General features: G+C 38.5%; 1 pseudogene; it reads right to left on the bottom strand.

The window, feature by feature from the left end:
- Positions 1–4,296: 4,296 nt before the first annotated feature.
- Positions 4,297–4,853, bottom strand: LOC105748035 (nucleolar protein 56-like; annotated as a pseudogene).
- Between the last annotated feature and the right edge of the window lie 16,703 nt (positions 4,854–21,556).

Here is a 21,556-nt window from a genome sequence, read left to right as displayed (position 1 = left end):
TACTGCTCTGTCAGCCTGGGGGAGCAGAAACACTGGGGAAGGGAGAGGAACGGAAGTTTGGGCAGGAAAGTTGATATTCAGGAGTGAGGCTTTGGGGGCAGAGGCCTGGAATGGTAGAGGTTCTGACAGAGGTTTGTATCTAGTTTTCCAGAGCTGCCATAACGAAGTACCACAGATGGGGTGGCTTAAACAATTATGAGAAATTTACTTTCTTACAATTCTGGAAGCTAGAAGCCTGAAATCAAGGTGTTGGCAGGGCTTTTTCTTTTAAGGTCCCTCTCCTTGTCTTGTAGATAGTCATCTTCTAAGTGTCTTCACATCTTCCCTCTGTGTGTGTCTGTGCCCTAATTTCCTCATATTACAGGGATGCCAGTCACATTGGATTAGGGCCCACCCAAATGACCTTATTTTAGTGTAATTATCTCTTTAAAGATCCTGTTTTCAAATACAGTCACATTCTGAGGTACTGGGGGTTAGAACTTCAGCATATAAATTTTGGGGAGGACACAATTCAGCCCATGACAGGGTGGTAGTGGGGATAGCAGTGGACAGCAGTGGGTGCTCACAGGAGGGCAGGGGTTATGCCTTGCCTCAGCATTCCTCACAGTACCTTCCTCCTGGTGTTTTGGAACTGAGTGACAGTCTCCACTTAGCAGTGAAATAAGATTCTGATTATTATTACATTATGAAATAATACACTATTTCAACATGTATTGATACATAAGCTTTCCCTGGCAGCCTTTTTTCATGTGATTTATGTTGACATTCTCATTTAAATAACTGCTGAGAATACTGACTATGATCAAGGAGTGAAGCCTTCTCTTGTGCAGCCCTCCTGTGAGTTGAGCAAAGGACCATGACTTTTAGGTAGGTTTACTTAGCTAATTTTATTTTATTTTTTTTATTTATTTATTTTTTTGCATTACGCGGGCCTCTCACTGTTGTGGCCCCTCCCGTTGCGGAGCACAGGCTCCGGACGCGCAGGCCCAGCGGCCATGGCTCACGGGCCCAGCCGCTCCGCGGCATGCGGGATCCTCCCGGACCAGGGCACGAACCCGTGTCCCCTGCATCGGCAGGCGGATTCCCAACCACTGCGCCACCAGGGAAGCCCTACTTAGCTAATTTTAAATCCACCTAACTATGTTGCCATGCAGGCCACATTTCTCTGCAAAAATGTTTCATTTACATGTTTATTTCACTAAAGGTCTCCATGAAATTTTAATTTACATGTTTATGGTCAACCTGATTCCTAAGAAAAATTCCTGTAAGACTTTGGTGGGGGTCTTACAATGCAGACACAGTATGTCTCTAGTTTCATCTCCACTTACCCCTTCCATGACCTTGTTGCAAATGCAAGTACTGTGGATCTGGCTTGTCTGACTCGTTCTCAGTGAACCATGCTGGTGCCTCGTAATTACCATTCTCTAGTATCCACAAGCCACATTTTAAGTAATCCTTCTGGAACAGTGACATCTACTTCCCTGGTCTACAGCTCCCTGAGGACACATGAACATTGACGTTGAATAGACAAGTAGGGCTAAAATGTAGAGGTCTACACAGCTGCCCCCTGGGCAGTGGGATTAGCTGGAGTCATACTAGAAATTGTGCCAGGACAGCTCAGATCTGAGACAGATGACTCATGTGGTCACAGTCTTGCTATTTATTATTCTTCTGACATTATATTACATATTTATGTATTTATTTATATGTACTCTCACTCTAGAAGCCAAACTCCCTGAGGGCAAGAACTTTGCCTGTCTGGTTTGCTGCTCTATTGCTAGCAATCAGATTAAGTTCCTGATACTAAGCAAGTCATTTAGATACTTTGAAGCTAAAATTGCTCATAGTCAAATGATAATACCAATATTTGTTCTGCCTAACCTCAAGGTCATTGAGAACATCTAATGAGATGTAAAGGCAGCTTTACATTTATAATTTATAAACTGTAAAGTGGCTTGTAAAGATAAGATAGGCAGCTATATGAGTATGTGGTTTTGACTGACAGGAAACAAGATAAGGAGACATATATAATAAAGGTCTTTAATGTCACACAAGGTGTTCAGACTTGATGAAGTACAGATCAAAACTTTAAAGGAATCAATTCACTTCCTGGGTTGCCAGCTCACAGCTCAGCTTTTTTTTTTTTAAACAAATGTTGAATTTGATTAGAGAAATCTAAAATAAAATAGCTCTAGCTATATTTGAAAGCACAAATTGTTGAATTTGCAGGTGGCATATGAACCCATCTTCTCTTGTTAATAAACTCTTTCAAAGGTGGGTCTTCCCTCTCAGATGAGTCCTTTTATAATGCCCTTAGGTGAAACTTGAAAGGTTGCTGAGAATTCCTTGAAGCTCTTTGTTTAAATAATCACATGAAAATATCCCTCTTAAACTCCTCTGTCAGCAGACAATTGCCACAAAGCAGAATGAATTTTACACCTTTTGGGAGTCCATTAATTTACTTTCAGTGGCATTAAGTAATGAGGACTCTTATAGGCAAGGTCACAGTTCCATTTTATATCAAACTATCCTTTCTCATGTATGATACATGAAGCACATTTCTTGCTCAGGGCAAAATGTTTTATTAAAATTATTTCCTTTGTTCTTTTGTGTAGATTGTCCTTTGTGACAATAAAGATCGTCTGCGTGACATATCTCTTTAGGACAGCCATTGTATAATTATACTAATAGAGCTTAATCTAATGCTACATTAATTTTCTTCCATTATTTTCTCCAAGAAGGATACCACTATTGTTTACATGATAATGCAATTTCTTTCTTTCTTTTTTTTTCTTTTAACTGTGGGAGATTTATATTAAGGGCAGTGGAGGACATAAATTTCAGGGTATGGGGAGTCCTTTCTTAATCCTCTGGGTACAGAGGATCCCTGATAGTTAACAGCAAACAGACCGATCTTTGTATTCTACCTCTCCACCTCACTGCCATGATTCTGTTATTCAGCCATTCTTGATGAAAGGGAAAAAAAACACATCCTTCAGCAAACAGGAGTATATGGCTGGGTTGTCTGACATCAGAGCAATCCCCTCTGTCAATTGGACTTGGGTTTTTACAGGCGTTCATCCAGACTACTGTAAAAGCCTCTCAATCGGTCTCTTGCTTGTCTCTGCTCACTTGAATCCATCCTTCCCTCTGTTGTCTGAGAGATCTTCCTAAAATACCAATCTGATTATGTCATCCATTCTTTACTCCCATTAAAGTTCCCCAACTCCTTAGTGTGACATATAAAGTTCTCCATACCCTATCTTCCGAGTGGCTTTCCAAACTTGACCCTCCTCCCATACTGCTAGCATTCCCAGATGCCCATAGGGAAAGCCCAAATGTACTTTCTCTCTGAAAGTCCTGTGTTGACAGTTAAAGTGTTATACAAAGTGAGGTTAATACTGTTGTCTTTCAATTCACTGATGCCACTTTTGGTATGAGCTAGGTCCCTAGAGAGCAATTATGTTAAATTCACTTTCTAATAATATGAATGACTTAAGGAGTGAAAAATAATCAGTCTTTAATTTGTACTTTGTGAAACTTACAGTGAGGTTCATGGTAGCTCTAAGTCAGAAAGAAATCATTTGGAGATGAGATCAGCAGTGTCTTCATGTTTCAGGAGGTGGCAGCTTAAGAATTAATAAAGAAACTGACATCATTTAGAAAATATTAGGGGGAATTTTCTTGAAGGCAAGTGTGGTGGGGTGATTAAGAGCATGGGATCTGAATTTACAATGTCTTAGATTCACACAGAACACTCATTTATACGTGTAAGGTAACGTATTACAGTAATGACTCTCAAGGAATCATGCCTCTTGTGTGCATAGCCTTGTTGAGTTCTATCCCATATTGACCCTAGGCTTGGAACATCAGCAATGTGACATAAAAAAAGGTTTGAAGACTGCTTACTCATTGAGGCTTGCCTTTGTGGCTGCTCACTGAGAACCCTTTTGTTACTAAGTGAAGTGGGCTAGCCTCCTTGAAGATGAGAGACCACATGGACCACATGGAGAGAGGCCCTGCTGTCCTAGCCCTCCTAGATATATATATAAGTGAGCCCAGCCAACACTGCACGGGGCAGAGGTGAACCATCTCAGCGGAGCCCAGCCCAAATCACTGACCCAAAGAACTAGGAACAAATAATTACTGTTTTTAAACCACTATATTTTGAGGTGGTGTTATACACAGTAATACCTACCTGATATGCTGGAAGACCAAGTTACTTTTTTTTTTCTTGTGGATTTGTTTTTATTTTTATTGGGCTATAGGGGATGGGTTGGGAACTATCTCAGCAAGTTATGCCCCACTAGGGACATGTCCATTCTGATTTTCCTGGGACAGCTTTTGGAGCTTTTTTTTTTTCTTGGAGCTGCTGCTCTTGCTGGCAGCAGCCTCTTCAGGTCCTCTGCTGAGTGGCTCCTCCTTGGAAGAGGATTTCCTCTTTTTCTTGGAGACACTCTTGTTTCCTGACTCTTCAGGGTCACTAACTGGTTCCTCTTTGGGGAAAGATTCTTCCTCTTGGCAAGACTTCCACTGCCAGCTGTCTGTTCAATATCACTTACTAACCAGATCCTCCTTGGAAAAAGGTTTCTCTTTCTTGGGTTTGGAGAAGGAGACAGATGGGTTTTCCATTCTCCTGAAGAGCCTCCTGGGGCTTCTGCTGCTGCTTCTTTTTGGGTCTTTTCATCTGTCTCCTCACATTCCTCCAGAGTACTACTGTTGTTTTCTGAAGAAGCCAGGGCAGTTGCAGCCAGCTGTTTCTTTTCCTTCTTCAAGCGTTTCTTCTCCTGTTTCTCCAGCTTCCTAGTAATCTCAGCAGCTGCTTCCTCTGCCTGAAACATTGCCTCCTTCATGACATCCAGATTCTTTCATGGAATCTCTCCAGTCTTATAGAAGGATAGCCACAAGCAGTGTCTGCTTGTACACTATAGAAGCAGAGTAGAGTGGTTGCAACAGAGGCTGTATAGCCCACAAAGCTTAAAATATTTAGTGTCTGGTTCTTTATAGAAAAAGATGGCTAACCCATCTTTTGGCCTCTATATGCTATAGAGCTCTGTAAGTTCATAATACCTCGGGGGGACAATGTAATGCTGTTAGAGGGAGATGGAAGGATCTGTCTGAGGAATCAGGTTATTATAATGGATCTTATGGAGGCCTCAGTATAGGGAGTGCAAGATGCTGGGTCAGGCACTGTATATAGGAGGCAACAGGGCCTAATGACAAGTGAGCAGGTTTTGGAGTCTTGGCCCTGCCAGTTACTACCTCTGTGGCCCTGAGCAATCATTTTAACCTCTCTGAGCCTCGGTTTGCTCATCTGTAAAATGGGATTCATCGAACCAGCTCATGGGTTCTATTAGAGAATTAGTGATTATGTAAGAAAGATACTTAACACTTAACCTGCTACAGAGTAGATAATAACTGTGGTATGGTCTATGTGTCCCCACCCCCCAAGTTCATATGTTGAAATCTAATCCCTAAGGTGATGATATCAGAAAGTGGGGCATTTGGGAGGTGGTTAGGTCATGAGGGCTCTACCCTTAAGCTTGGGATTAGTCCATCCATTGCCTAAGCCTGACACCAGTGACATCCTTTCTGTCACTATAGATTAGCTCTATAAAATTCTCAAATGTTATGTAAGTGAAATCTTACTGAATGTAATCTTTTTAGTGTGGCTATTTTCACTCACAATCATTTTGCGGTCCATCAAGTTATTGTTTGTGTTCATTATGCATACATTTTTCTTGTTGAATAGTATTCCATTTCATGGATATACATAAATTTGGTTTTTATCTGTTGTTGGACATTTAGTTTGTTTCCAGTTTTTATATATTACAAAAAGTGTCTATGAGCATTCATGTGCAATTCTTTGGTCAGGGGTGTGCTTTCATTTCTCTTGAGTAAATACTTAACAATGGAATAGCAGATATACATGAAACTTTTTAAGATTATTCCCTGAATAGCTGTATTTTACATTCCCACAAGTAGTGTATCAAAGTTCTACTTGTTCCACATCCTCACAAACATTTAATATGGTCAGTCTTTTTAATTTTAGTCATTTTAGTGAGAGTGTGTTGGTATCTTATGGTGTTTTTAATTTACATTTACCTGAAGACTAAAGAGGTTGAGCATCTTTATCTGTGCTTGTCATCTGTACATCTTCGTTTTTTGAAATATCTGTTTAAATAGCTTGTTACTTTTAGATCTGGTTGTTTGCATTCTTATAAACTTGTAAAGTTCTTTTTATACTCTGGATACAAATCCTTTGTCCAGTATAGCTTCTGCAAATGTTTTGTCTCAATCTAACCCTTGCCTTTCTTTTGAGAACAACAATATTTGAAGAACAATTTGTTTTTATTTGAATGAACCAAATTTAATGGTCTATTTATTTTGTTTTTTATAGTATAGTTTAAAAAACTTTGCCAAACTCAAGGTCTCTAACTTTTCCCTATGATTTCGTTTAGAAGTTTTATAGTTTCAGAGTTCACATTTATTTCTGTAATTCATTTTGAGTAATTTTTAAATAATGTGACATAACAATTAAAGTTTACATTAAAAATAAAAAATAGATTGGGATTAATGCCCTTATCAAAGAGGCTGTGGAGATTTCCCTAGACCCTTCTGCCATGTGAGGACACAACAAGTCTGCAGCCCGCAAGAGGGCCCTCCCTTGACCATGCTGGCACCCTGATCTCAGACTGCCAGCCTCTCCAACTGAGGGAAATAACTTTTTGTTGTTTATAAGCCACCCAGTCTATGATATTTTGTTATAGTAGCTTGAACGGACTAAGAAACTATTACTACTGTGTTGGCCAAGAAGAGAGAGTTTTGTCAGCTGTGAGAGACTTGGCTGCTAGAATTTACAAGCTTTTATTACACTCAGAGTCAAGTGGGTAGCTGTTTCCTGGTTCTATGCTGTCATTCTTGGGAAAGGGCCCTGGTGGTAAAAGTTCAGAACCCAAGACAGAAGTCTTATTACAGTGATAGGGAATGTCCATAATAATAAAAATAATGGTGATTTAATTGAGTGCCCACCATTGTCAGCTGCTTTACTAAGCATTTTGCACACATTATTATTTTCTTTTTTTGGCCTCAGTTTTATTGAGAAATAATTGACATACATCACTATGTATGTTTAAGGCATACAGCATGTTGGTTTGATGTATATATATACTGTGAATAATTGACATGCATCACAGTAGGTTCAGCAAATATCCATCTTCTCATATAGATACAATAAAAAAGAAAAGAAGAAAGAAAAAAGAAAAAAATTCTCTTTGTGGTAACACTTAGAATTTACTTGCAACAACTTTCCTATCTATCATACATCAGTGTTAGCTACAGTCATCATGTTATACACTACATCCCTAGTACTTATTTACCTTATAACTGGCGGTTTGTATCTTTTGACCACCTTCCTGCAATTCTCCCTCCCCCAACCCTCTGCCACTGGTAACCACAAGTCTGATCCCTTTCTCTATGAGTTTGGATTGTTTTTTGTTTTTGTTTCGTAGATCTCACATATAAATGAGATCATACAATATTTGTCTTTCTCTGTCTGACTTATTTCACTTAGCATAATGGCTTCAGGGTCCATCCATATTGTTGTAAATCGTAGGATTTCCTTGTCTTTTATGGCTGAATAATTTCTTTATCCATTCATCCATCAATGAATACATAGGTTGTTTCCATGTCTTGGCTATTGTAAATAATGCTGCTATGAACATGGGGTGCAGGTATCTCTTCAAGTTAGTGTTTTTGTTTCCCTTGGATATATTCCCAGAAGTGGAATTGCTGAATCATATGGTAATTCTATTTTTAATTTTTTGAAGATCCTCCATACTGTATTCCATAGTGACTGCACCAATTTACAATCCCACTAACAGTGCACAAGCATTCCCTTTTCTCCATATCCACAGCAGAGTTTGTTAATTCTTGCTTTTTTGATGATAGACATTCTAACAGGTGTGAGGTGATATCTCATTGTGCTTTTTTTTTTTTTAATTTTTTTATTTTGTTATTTTTTTTTCATTGTGCTTTTAATTTGTATTTCCTAATGACTAGTGATATTGAGCATCTTTTCATGTACCTGTTGGCCTTTTGTATATCTTCTTTGAAGACATGTCTCTTCAGGTCCCATACCCATTTTTAATTGGGTTGTTATTATTATTTGCTCTTGAATTGTGTCAGTTTATTATATATTTTGAATATTAACTCCTTATCAGGTATTTGGTTTTCAAATATTTTTTCCCATTCCGGGATTTTTTTCATTTTGTATTTGGTTTCTTTTGTTGTGCAGAAGCTTTTTAGTTTGATGTAGTCCCACTTGCTTATTTTCAATTTTGTTGCTTGTCCTTTAGGTGTCATATCCAAAAAATCACTACCAAGACCTATGTCAAGGAAATTTATTCCTATGTTTTCTTCTAGAAGTTTCATGTCTTACATTTAAGTCTTGAATGCATTTTGAGTTACTTTTTGTGAGTGCTATAAGATATAGATCCAGTTTCATTCTTTCATATGTGAATATCCAATTATCCCAGCACTATTTATTGAAGAGACTGTCTTTTGTATTGTTTTTCTGTTCTCTATTTCATTTATTTCTGCTCTAATCTTTATTAGTTACTTTCTATTGCTATTTTTGGGCTCAGTTTGTTCTTATTTTTCCAGTTCCTTAAGGCATAGAGTTAGGTTGTTTATTTCGGATTTTTCTTGCTTCTTAATATAGGCACTTATTGCTGTGAATTCCCTCTTAAGACTGCTTTTGCTGCATCCCATATGTTTTGGCATGCTGTATTTCCATTTTCATTTGTCTCAAAAAACTTTTTATTTCTCTTTTAATTTCTTCTTTGATCCACTGGTTGTTTAGGAGAGTGTTGTTTAATTTCCACATGTTTGTGAAATTTCTAGTTTTCTTCTTGTTGTGGATTTCTAGTTTCGTGCCATTGTGGTCAGAGAAGATATTTGGTATGATTTCAGTCTTCTTGAATTTGCTAAGACTTATTCTGTGGCCTAACATATAATCTATCTTAGAAAATGTTTCATGTGTGCTTGAGAAGAATGTTTCTGCTGTTGTTGGATAAAGTGTTCTCTGTGTGTCTGTTAGGTCCATTGGTCTATAGTGTGGTTCAGATCTGCTGTTTCCTTTTTGATTCTCTGTTAGATGATCTATCTATTGTTGAGAATGGTGTGTTAAAGTTCTCAACCATTATTGTATTATTGTTTTTTTCTCCTTTTAGCTCTGTTTTTGCCTTAATATATTTAGATGCTCTACTGTTGGGTGCATAAATATTTATAATTGTTATATATTCTTGATATATTGACCCTTTATCATTATATAATGACCTTCTTTGTCTTTTTTTTAAATCAGTTTTAGTTTAGAGTATATTTTGTCTGATATAAGTATAGCTACCCCTGCTTTTTTTTTTTTTTTTTTTTTTGCTTACCATTTGCTTGAAAGGTCTTTTCCATCCCTTCACTCTCAGTCTATGAATATCTTTAAGGCTAAAATGACTCTCCTGTGGGCAGTGTATTGTTGGATCTGGTTTTAATACACATCCAGTCATTCTATGTTTTGTAATTGGAGAATTTAATCCATTATCCATTTAAAGTAATTATTGATAGGTAAGGATTTACTCTTGCCATTTTGTTAATTGTTCTGGTTGTTGTATAGCTTCATTGCTCTTTGTTCCTTATCCTGCTGTCTTTTTTGCGTGTGTTTTGATGTCTTTTGGTATCAGTATGCTTCAACTTCTTTACTGTGTTCTTCTTGTAATTACTACAGGATTTTCCCTTGTGGTTACCATGAGGCTTACATAAAATATCTTAAACTTATAAAACACTATTTTAAGCTGATAACAACTTAACTTCAGTAGAATTTGTAAACTTTTCCTTCTCCTCCCCCTCACATTTTAGCTAATTGCTGTTATAATTTACATGTTTTTAAAAAATATTATGTAACTAATAACATATTATTGCAGTTATGATTACTTCTGCTATGTTCTTTTTTTTTAACTTTTAAACTAGATTTGTAAGTGAATTATACACCACTATTACTATATTGCAGAATCTAACTATGACTATATACTTACCCTTGCCAGTGAGATTTATGTTACCTTTTTATGTTTTTTATAATATTAATTAATGTTCTTTTACTTTCTTTCAAAGAACTCCATTTAGCATTCCTTGTAATGTAGGTCTGGTGGTAATGAGCTCCCTCAGCCTTTGTTTGCTTGGGAAAGTTTTTATTCCTGCATCCTTTCTGAAGGACAGCTTCACTGGGTATGGAATTCTTGGTTGACAGTTATTTTCTTTCAATATTTTGATTACGCCATTTAATTCTTTTGTGGACTGAAAAATTTCTGTTGAGAATTGTCTGATAGTTATATGGGGGTTCCCTTTTATGTAACTTCTCTCTTTTCTCTGGCTGCTCCTAAAATTCTTATTTTGTTCTTGACTTTTGACAATTTAATTATAATGTGTCTCAATGTAGTCTTATTTGGGTTCAGCTTATTTGTGATCTTTTGGGTCTTGTGTATCTGGATGTCCATTTCTCTCTCCAGGTTTGGGAAGTTTTCAGCCATTATTGTTTTAAATATACTTCCTGTTCCTTTCTCTTTCTCTTTTCCTTCTGGAATTCCCATAATGTGAATCTTGTTTCTTTGCATTGTGACCCATAATTCCCATAGTCTTCCTTTACTCTTTTTCACTCTTTTTTTCTTTTTGCTCCTTTGAGTAATTTCTAATTCCTATCCTCCAGGTCACTGATTCTTTCTTTTACATTTTCATATCTACTTTTGAAACCCTCTATTAAATTCTTCAGTTCAGTTATCGTATTTTTCAACTCCAGGATTTCTGTTTTTTTTGTTTTTGTTTTCTGTTTGTTTTTGATGGTTGCTCTTTTCTTGTCAAACTTTCATTTTGTTCATGCATTGTTTTCCTGATTTCATTTAGTTGTCTGTGTTTTATTGTAGTTTACTAAACTTCCTTAAGAGCATTATTCTAAATTTTTTGTCTAACAGTTCATAGATCATTTCTTTAGGGTCAGTTAGTGGAGCTTTATTAGTTTCTTTGGTGGTGTCATATTTACCTGATTTTTTGTGATCCTTAATTCCTTACATTAGTATCTGTGCATTTGATAAATCGGGCTCCTCTTCCAGACTTTGCACATTTGCTTTGGCAGAGACAGTTCTTCACCAGTCAGTTCAGTTTGGGTTACTGTGTGTGTCTGTTGGTAATGTCCTTGGGCAGGTGGGACCTGCTATTATGGTCTATTTTGAGGGGAGGCAACTGTTTGAACTCTGAGGACAGGGATGAGGGGAGTGTGCCTCTGGCTGAGAGGAGTTGGATAGGATTGCTGGCTTGGTTCCCTACCCAAGTCAGGATGGACAATGGGCTCTGCAGCTGTCTGGATTCTCTGGTCAGGCTCTACTAGATGGCTGGGACTGGGTACCATATTCGGTAGCAGTTGGGGTATGAATTAGCTTCCCTGCCCTGGCAGGGCAGCAGGACAGGACCCAGGTCCTGTACAGCTCATTGTTTGGGGAACCAAATTAGACCTGAATGTGCACTGAATTCCCGGTCAGGTGAGGCCACTGATTTTGCTCTGCAGATGGGGGAAGCCATGGACTGTGCTCTCTGTTCAAGTGCCACTGTATGTAGGGCTGTTGAATGTGCTACACAGTTTCCTGTGTGTTCTGGTTAGGGTCCCTGGTCAAACAGGCTGAAGGCTGTATTCAGCAATGAGTGGGGCTACAAATTCCCTGCCTGGGCACAGTAGGGAAACAACTCTAAAGCCTGTAAAGCTCTTTGTTGTCTTAACTCAAGCTGACCCACACCCCAGGTTCCCTGGTTGAACAGGGCCACTGGCTTTTCTTTGCAAACTATAAGCTTTCCTGCCTTTCTCTTGTCTTGAAAACCACTTGGCTGCACAGCTTCTGGGAGTTGCCACCAGCCCTTCTGGTCAGATGGGGCCTGAAGACATTCTTCACAGCGGTGGGACTATATCTCAGCTCCTCTGCCAGGGCACGAAGGGGAGGGGCTGCTCTAGGCTGCTCTCCGTTTCCAATAGGCTCTTTGGTTGGGAAAGTTTCCAGGAGCTACATTAAGCCTTGGCTATGAATTAATCCTGTGCATAGCATGTGAACCCTCCACGCTTGGTACTGGCTTTGCTCTGGAGGCAGTCAGCTCTGCCTGACCACCTGCTGGCTGGAGCACCACTGGGCCACACAGCTTCTAGGACTTGCCACCAGCCCTTCTGGTCATAAGGGGCCAGAAGACATTCTCCACAGTGGATGGGGCTGTGTCTCAGCTTCTTTGCCTGGACATGAGCAAACCAGGCTCTAGGGCTGGCAAAACTCCTCATTTGAGGATCTGAATAAGGCAGATCAGCATCCTGCCAAGTTCCCGGGTCAGAGTGTGCCCCGGATTTGGTTCTGCAGATGAGCAGAGTCACTGATTGGGATCACTACTTGGGCACTGCAGGTGTGAACTCAGTCTGCCAAGATCCCTGTGTTGTTTGTTGCAAGCCCCTCCCCACTTCTCCGTCACAGTCAGATTCCCAGAGATTGAGCCTGAAGATTCTTTGCAATCCCTATGGTGTAAAATCAGAGTAGGGGCTCCCACAAAGTGACCCCAATGCTGGTTGTCCCCCTGGGTTCTCTTTTCCCACTGGAGGAACCAGAGGCTCAGGGGGGATCTCTCCATGTGGTGCTGTGCTGGCCTGGGGGAGGAACAATTCAGTCAATGTGTAGCTGCTTCTCTTACCCTTCTAATATAGTCTCTCTTGGTCTCTGCGGTGCAGGGGGGTGCTACACCCTCACCCCTGTGTTGAGGTTTCTCTCAGTGGTGTCTTGTTCTTGAATAGTTGTTAGTTGTTCTTCTTGTGATAGGGAGTGAAGGTGGGGATGATCTACTTTGCCATATTGGTGACATCACTATATTATTTTGTTTAGTCTTCTCTACAAACTCTGTAGTACAGGTACTATTTTCTTCACGTAAGAAAGGAGAAAACTGAGGCTCAGTAAAATAAGTGACAGAACTGGATCAAGACTCAGAACTCTGATTCAAAAGCTATGCTCATTCTCATGGCCATAAGGCTCTCATGTAGGCTAGAAGGAAGGCTGTAGCTTGGTAAGAGACTAGTGCCAGACCTGCTGGAACCCTAGCTAATTGATGGAAACATCAATTCCAGGCTCCATCCACTGCTCAGAAGGGATCTCCTAAAAATACAACCAGACTTACTCATGACAGGAAATTGTGTGAGACTTAAATTGTACGTTGGGTAATAACGGTAATGATAATGATGATAGCAGCAGCTACCATTTATATAGTGCTATGATGGGCCATGTGCTGCATCCACTGTCTCAGTTAATTAACATAACTTCCCTATGAAATAGGAATTACTCATTCCAACAGAAGTTGAGTAGCTCGCTCACAAAGCCCATGTGGATCTGAGTGTGCAGATCAGCTGAGCTATGGAACCTAGGGACTGACCAACTTGGGACCACATATTGGCTCTGATATTAGCTAACTGGGTGAGCTTAGACAAATTATGTTCCTCTAAGTTTCAATTTCTTTACTATAAACAAAGGGAGTTTCATCATATAATGTCTTATGAATATCCTAGATCTAAGGTTTCAAGATTCTGTGAAATTTACATCAAACAACTAATATTGCTATTTGGAGAAATTTAAACTTTTAAGCATGATAGTTTTTAGGAACATGTTGAGGGCTTTAACTTTCAGAGTTCATAATATTCATCCAAATATTTAAATCTGAGGGACCTCCATGTCTAAGAGTGGGTTTATTCTTCACAGACGCTTTGCCTGGCTGGCAACCTCAGGATTTAGAACATTCTGCCTTGAAATCAAATTGCATAATATTATGCTTCTGTGATTTTCACCTGGCAGTTGTCACATTGGATCTGGCCTCCATTCTGGAAACATGCACAGAATTACAGTGTTAATGCTTCACGGATTAACTGACTTCGCTATTTGAAATGTTAAAAACACCTTTAGCTCTTTGCTTTGCAAAGCTCCGTTAGCTGGAAGAGGGACCAGAAGGAAATATGTGACTTCTGAGTGCCCTTCACTGCAGTATTGGATTTCTGTTGAGGCCCAAGCTCATGCGTCTGCCTGAAGAAGTAACTTGGTATTCACAGTGGTCTGATGGGGTGGGAGCTGTCTTCCAGGCATGATTCCTGTTCACTCAGCACTGTGCATGCCAGACTTAGTGAGGGCATCCTAATTCAGGTGGGCATACCATAAGCCTTTGGTATAGTTGTCTGAACAGTCCTTTATCATTATTTTGAGCATCATTTACTGAGTAATATACTATGTGCACACTATGGTACTAGCTAGAGGAGGCTTGGGGTGAAGCAACAAAAGCAGGAGGCATGGCCCTCTGGGCTTTCCTTTCATTGTCTGGCATACATTCCATTCAGATTGGGAGGTAACCAATCATACATCAGTTAATCAGGGAAGAAACTCAGCTTTTAAACCATTGCCAGAGAAAAGGGTAGAAGGTTATAAAGAAGGGATGACTTCGTCCTGATTCAATAATAAAGGTCTACTTATTACTCATGAACAGATGGCTTTGACTAAACTCCTCAGGGATAAAAAGACTAGCAGCTTACTGGTGATATTATGAGGAAAACCTGTTTCTTCAAGTGCACACTTTGGAAGTTTGAGAAATGGGCTGGAAAAATGACATCTTTTTGACAAGATCTTAAGTTTTGAAGCCACTGATGACTGTTTCTCCTCCCATCCTCTTATTTTTCTTCTCTTGCTTTCCTTGTTTTGCTTTCCTGGACTATTTCCATGTACGATTGGGTTCTAAAGTACCAGTTCCAAGACAAAAGTAATGGTAAAAAGAGGCCAGGCCAAGGTCAGAAACTTGGGAAAGTATAGAACAAAATGTTAATTATGAGAAAAGCATAGCTGATGACAGGCCACTATCACAATGGCAGCCTTCATGCATTGCTGGAAAGCTTGCTATGTGCTAAGTTACCTCATTTTAAAGTGGACTCCTATGAAGTAGGTATAGCTATCCCCATTATATGGTGAAAACACAAGGCTTAGAGAGATGATATAGCTTGACCAATGTCACATAGGGGCAGAGGTGGGGTTTGTTCCCAGGTAAGTCAACCTCCAAAGGTAAAGCCATAGGCTGGGAGCAAGAGACCTTGAACCCAAGCTGAAGTGACTGAGGACTAGCAACTAAAACAACACTTCTGTCACCTTACAAAGGATGCAGAGCAATTAGACGTGAACCCTGGGAGCCTGGAAAAATGAATTCAGAGGCCTGTCATATGTGGTGTGGGGCCTTTTGGGGGGGCAGCATAACAGGAGGGAAGGTATGTAGGCTCTGGAATCAGTAGGTGCCTTGCCACTTCTCGGCTGTGTGGCCTTGGGCAGGTTGCTTCCACCCTGTGAGTCTTATTTTTTGCATTTTGCAGGGATGGAGTGACAGCTGAGGGACTGAGAGACTGAGAGCCTCTGGCAGGCAAGCAGAGGGCCAGCACACAGTAGATGCTCAGCCAGTGCAAACTATGAGAGGCCCAGTTTGCATTTGGGTTTCACTGAGTACCTTAGTTTTTCTTCAGCTGTGCCTGCTTCTTGTCTCTGTTACTTCAAGGATGGCACGTTTTAATCATTTTGGTATATGCTATTTAAGCTTCACACATGAGACTTAGAATATTGGCTGAGGTGAGTACAGCATTCTTCAAGATGGTTGTGAGAACACACTGTTCCCTTTTCTGTTAGACTGATTAACACATTCTTGACATATGCTATAATGCCATTATTCAGATGAATTCTCAGGTGATCATTTCCACTTTATAGGAATATCATTTCAGTTCACCATTTATTAGCATTAATGCTTATTAACCTACTAGAGAAATGAACTTGCCTGTCCTGGAGAACCAATTCTGAAACTCTTAACTTCCATTTCTGCTGGAGTTTATTTGTCAGAAATAGTTTCATACACGTTTAGTAGACCATGGAGATGTCTCAGAAGAAATTATACAGAGATTCCCATTTATATTAATGTAATATAATTGAGGTCTTAGTTGGCACTTTTCTAGATCATGTTTACATGTAAGCCTACTTTTATCATGTTTGTAGTATATTTACATGTCTGGATATGAGACGACTGTTGCCATTTTCAAAAAGGTAACAATATGCCTTTTGCGGCCTCCTTTATGGAGAATGTGCCAGTCCCACTTGGTTTCATTACTGTTCCATCTCCTGTTAAAGGGACTGACAGCTGCCAGGATGCAGACCTGTTTTCCCTGTAAAGAAAGTGAATTCTGATGGCAGGTTGTAAAATTCAAGAAGTCTGGGCTCCTGTGCTTTACAAAAATAACTTTCCAGCATGGGGCTGTGGGGAAAGTCTCAGAGGACTGAGGCACCTGCCTCTGAAGTGTGCTTTCTGGGACTGAGGGCCTAGCAGGGCATTCTTAGCTGATGCTGCCTCGATCCCAGGGCCTGAACCCTCCTTGCCTCTCTGGAAACCCCACTCCTTGGGCCAGTAAAGAACAGCGCTGTGACCTATTCTGTGGGCTTTTTTCCCAAATTTTTTATCTGTCTTGTTCTGTCTTTTCTTGAGAATAATCTTTAGAAAACACTGCAGAAGCTCAAAGGAAAATCAACCAAGGGAGGATCTCTACTTGCCCTTGTAGGTGTGTAATTCTTTTCCAATTACTTTAAAACGCTTTCCCTTTCAATTTCTCAACACTCCATGTTGACTAGAGCTGTTTTGTGTTATTTCTCATTCCACTGTCTACTTATTGTGGATAAAACTCTGAGATCATTCCGCATCAGCAGTTTGTCATTGAATTTCTCACCTATGGTTTGAAGCTGCCTTACACCACTTGAAGACTGGATTTGGATATATTCTTATTTACACAGTGCTATAACATTTATGAGAGAATTAAAATTAATACTCAAGCGTACATTCTTAGTTTGTCCAAGATTCTCTTTTTCATGGAAGGGGGTATTTAAATATAGTACAGTTTACTAAGACCCACAGAGAGAGAGTTAACATTTTACTGAACATTATGCTAAGCACATTATATACTACTTTATCTTATTTAATTCTTATAACTGCTCTCTGAGGTAGAAACCATTATGCTCCTCATGTTGCAAATGAGGAAACTGAGGCTTAGAGAGCCTGAGATTACACAGCAAAGAAGTGGCAGAGCCAAACATTGAAACTATTCAGGTTGAACATAGAGCCTACCCTTTAGACAAGTATTCTATACCATCTTTCAACAAGAACAGTAATAAAGCTTCACTTTGCCTTTTGCTGATTGAAGTATCTTTGCCTCTACGGTTTTCCTCAACAAAATGCTCAACATTTAAAAAAACAAAACAGTGAAAGCAAATAGCAAAAATCTGAGCTTTTCTTTTTTAAAAGTCCAATTGCTGGTCTATAGTTTAAAGTCATGCCCCAAGAAATGTCGTATATGTAAAAGCATTTTAAAAAGTATAAATTGTTGATTTTCACTATTTTTTGTTGTCTTTCTATATCTATTGATTTTTGTTATTAATTTTATTGTTTTTTTTCTTCTTATTTCTTTGGGCTTGCTCTATTGTTCCTTTAAGTTAAATGTTCAGTTCAAATTTTTGGTCCTTCTTATTTTGTGATAAATATATTCAAAACTATAAATTTTCCTATAAATACTATTTCAGCAGAATCCTACCTATGTTGATGTGAGATGCTTTTCTGCCCTTCAGTTTAAAATATTTTATAAGTGTGCATAAATAAGACCATTGAAAAGACAAACAAGAGATATCAACCTATGGCAAAACTAATTTTATAAAAAGATGAAAATACTTGAAGTCCAAAATGAAAGAAGGAAAATTATCACAACAAAAAATAAATTTAAAATAAATAAAAAGAATTTAGTGAATCACTGCATGCCAATAAGATCAAATGAAAGGAAATGGATACATTTCTGGAAATGTATAAAATTCTAAAATTGGTCTAAGAAGAAGGAGACATGGCTAGATCCATAACCTATAGCCTCCACATTCAGCATATTCCACAGATGAGAACCAAGCTTACAAGAAAGATGTAGTTTCTAACTTATGGAAGTGTTTTTAGGAAATAGAAATAAAAGGGAAAATTGTCTAACTAATCTCATAGATTATCTCAGATTTTACAGATGATGTTAGGAGAATTGGCTCATAATGAAAAAAAAGTTGAATCCTTACCTCATATCATATGTAAAAACACATCTATTTGAAATAATTTCCAAAAGCAGATAGTAAAAATATAAAAGTAATAGAAGGCAATGTTTGAGAATACACAGATATTCTCTGTTTATTTTTAGGTGGGGAAGAATGTCTTGAACAAGGCCAGAGCTTAAAACATAAAGGGCAAAGCTGAAAGATTTAGTTACATTGAAACATGGATTATAGTCAATGAATATAGTCCACATGCAAAATTATCAGAAGATGACAAACCAAGAGCAGTGATTTGCAAAGTGTAAAACAGACAAAGAGTAGTAACATCTAAACCATATAGGTAATTACAAATCAGTAAGAAATGGGAGGAAACCTCATAGAAGTATGGGCAGTGGTATTTAAAGGATGGAATATGTGCCATGAACTGAGGGATATAATTAACCTAATAATAATATTAAGATATGAGCAATATCACAATTATTTAGAGAAATGCAAATTTAAAAAGCAATGAAATACTACTCTATAACCATCAGATGACATAAATATTAGTACATCAAATAATGCCATACCTTGGCAAGGATATGGGGGATTGGAAAATGATACAGCAATCCATCTGTGACATTAAGTGTGTAAAATCTGATGCTTGGTTATGTGTACACACCAAAAAACTCTTTAGCAGATTCATAAGGATATATGTGTGATGATATTTATTTGTCACATTGCTTATAGCAGCAAGGAAGGAAAGCAACTCAGGTGCCCACCGCTAGGGGAACAGATACTGTAAATAAAATGTGATCTGTGCATACTATTGAATACTAAGCAACACTTGGTAATAAGTTAGGTTTATGTGAAGACAGGAATACTTCTCTCTAGAAGAGAGAAGAGTATTAAGTGAACAAAGAAACAACTTATTTATAACATAATACTTTTTTGTATATCACATATGAACAACACTACTACGTATATTTTAAGAATTACATATATTTCTAAATGAACGTGTAGAAGTGGGATGAATGGACACATATTAAATACTTTAGAGTGAGTGCCTATGATGAAGAGAGGAATGGGAGTATTAATAAGGATTAAATGAATAAATATAAGCCTTGTATGTACTTATAATGAGAATGTGTCATGAACTGAGAAATATGATTAATTCAATTGGTACACTTGAAGTCAAAAAGGAAAAAAAAGGAAAAAGAAAAAACAATATATACTGTATACATGAAATTAATTATTTTAATATATTATTATATTGAAGCATTACTGATACTCTGTGTAAAAATAATTATAAATCACTATATCTTTAATCATTTGGCTTAAAACAATATGCTTATTCTTCATAAATTGTTAGCAAATATTTCTTCAATGACTATCTTCCCTTCTTTAAGTCAGTCAGGATCATGTCCATACTGTTCATTTCTATATCCCCAGAACCTAAAACTTACATCTGGCCCATGCTAGATGTCCAGTAATGCTTTATTGAATAAATAAATAAAACTGATTTGGTTATCCAGAACAGCATGAAGTGAAGGCTCCTTAACTGTCTTTAAGCACTAAACACATTGTAGGTGAATAACATATATTCTCAATTAATCCTCAAAACACTCTGATGTAGGCTTTTTCATTCATGTCTCATAGATGATGAAACTTGGGTTCAGAGGGTTTAAAATTAAATAACTTTTCTGCCCTTAAAAGTGGTGGCACTAGGATTTTAACTCAGGTTGTTTTTATTCTAAAAGACATTGCCAGATCCTGATGCACTCTTTTTCTTCTCATTTATTTTGGTCTCCAAATTTTGTCTCCACTGTATTTCTAGAATATAAAAAGGGAAAGATAGAGAAAGCATACAAGTAACAAACTTTAGTTGCCTGAGAAGAATCTTCTCCTTTTAGCCCATTCTTCCACGGGCATCAGTATACATGCAATGCAGAACAATTCATCAGAAGGCAGGCTTGGCCTTGACTTTGATCTGGATAGATTATAAACTGACCCGGTAGAATCAAAACATAAACAAACTATATGGTTGTCTTCTTTATTACATCTATTTTCAATTACAGTATAGTTGTAGGATCATATTTGTTTTCCTTAAAGCTTACTAGCATTTATCCAAAAATAATATAGCATAGGGAGAGGTGGATCCAGATTATGTGAATATGTAATGAATTTTACTACTGAAAATGCCTTTTTAATAAAAATCATGTATCTGTGGAGCTGGCATAGTTTTTATCGAAGTCATTTTTCTCCTTCTTGAGTGGAGGATAAATGTTCTCTAATGAACTCTGTCACCATGGCCAGACCAAGTTCATTAACAGCCCGACACACTGTTAGCTTACTATCCAGAGTTGTGGTTTGGGAGATTGATGCCAGAGAGTGCAGACCAAGTTCATTAACAGCCCGACACACTGTTAGCTTACTATCCAGAGCTGTGGTTTGGGAGAGTGACGCCAGAGAGTGCTTCCACCACCCTCTCTTCTGTAGTCCTATCTGACTAATGCTCAGATCTGCTGGCCTGTAGGAGCTGCTTCAGCAGCACTCACAGTAGCAGATCCTGACTTCTTTAAAGCTAACGTCCTGTTTTCCCTGGGCTACACCCTACCATCCCCTAACTGTTTCCTTTTCATCCTCCTTTAAATTAGAGGAACAGATGCCATCTGCCCCTCAGAGATTCAGCCTACTCTTTTCTGGCCTGCGTAGCTAAATTATGCTAAGCCTGGGCCAAAATGAAGCCAGGAGTTAAACCAAGCTTTATAATTTGGAGGAAACAAATTAATGTGCCTGATTATTCATTACAACCTGTGTCACAGATATTGAGCTATTGCCAGATCCTTGTCTGTTTCCAGAGCCTTAATAGAGTCTACAGCCCAGCACAGGTGGTAATGTTCCTCAGGCTCTGCCCTACAGCTGTTTGATTTCCCTGTGATCTTGAAACTGTCTCTCCAGGACTATCATCTATAGGCAGGGAGACAGATGCCCTCAGAAAACAAATGTTTCCAGACCCATTTCTCTGGACATTGTCACCTTTTGTGATATAAACCACATTTTCTTGTGTTCATATCAGAAACTCTATTGAAAGTGATGATAACTTTGGATGTAGGTTAATACATGCAGATGGATGCCACAGATGGAGGCTTTCCTTACTCCTACTGGAAAAATATGTGTCCTCATTATGTGGTTCCAGGAGGACCCCATAAAACACCTGTTACCCCCCAACCCAAGTGTGCCAGAAATTCTGCTATTAGAGTTGTTAAATGTCTAATGAATTTTCTTCTTATGGAAGGTAAATATACACACTAAGACCTACTGATTACCTGACATGTGTGTTTCTCAGACCCTTTCGTTCTGGGTGCTTCACCCTTATCCCCTCCCTTACC

This window comes from Orcinus orca, chromosome 5, assembly GCF_937001465.1.
Source record: "Orcinus orca chromosome 5, mOrcOrc1.1, whole genome shotgun sequence".
NCBI lineage: Eukaryota > Metazoa > Chordata > Mammalia > Artiodactyla > Delphinidae > Orcinus > Orcinus orca.
The sequence above is the reverse complement of the archived record's forward strand: the minus strand, read 5'-3'. Positions and strand labels throughout refer to the sequence as shown.